This window comes from Ornithorhynchus anatinus, chromosome 4 (genome assembly GCF_004115215.2).
Source record: "Ornithorhynchus anatinus isolate Pmale09 chromosome 4, mOrnAna1.pri.v4, whole genome shotgun sequence".
NCBI lineage: Eukaryota > Metazoa > Chordata > Mammalia > Monotremata > Ornithorhynchidae > Ornithorhynchus > Ornithorhynchus anatinus.
The window spans coordinates 111,283,050-111,283,432 of record NC_041731.1 but is presented as its reverse complement, the minus strand read 5'-3'; the positions used below and the strand labels follow the sequence as shown (position 1 = coordinate 111,283,432).

At 47.3% G+C, this 383-nt stretch overlaps 1 non-coding gene across 1 annotated transcript; it reads right to left on the bottom strand.

The window, feature by feature from the left end:
- Positions 1-245: 245 nt before the first annotated feature.
- LOC114811750 lies at positions 246-383 on the bottom strand. The gene has a single exon (XR_003759446.1). It is a non-coding gene; the product is annotated as a small nucleolar RNA SNORA7 (small nucleolar RNA).

The following is a 383-nucleotide window of genomic DNA, read 5'->3' as shown; positions in this document are numbered from 1 at the left end:
GTATAAGGGGAAGGAAAAGCAGAGATATAAACTCCATTTTGTTGTTGTCTTATGCTGTCGATTCGCTTCCGACCCATAGCGACGCCATGAACACATCTCTCCCAGAACACCCCACCTCCATCTCCAATCATTCTGGTAGTGGATCCATAGTTTTCTTGGTAAAAATATGGAATTGGTTTACCATTGCCTTCTTCCACACAGTAAACAAGGCTCTGCCCTCAACTCTCAACTCTCAGTGAGTTTTGACTTGTAGCAGGTAGCCTTCCACTCACTAGCCACTGCCCAAGCTAGGAATGGAATGGACAGGCCTCTGCTTGACTCTCCTTCCTGTTGTCATGACTGGTAGAGTACTGGAAACTCTCCAGGTGTGATCCTGAGGGGGA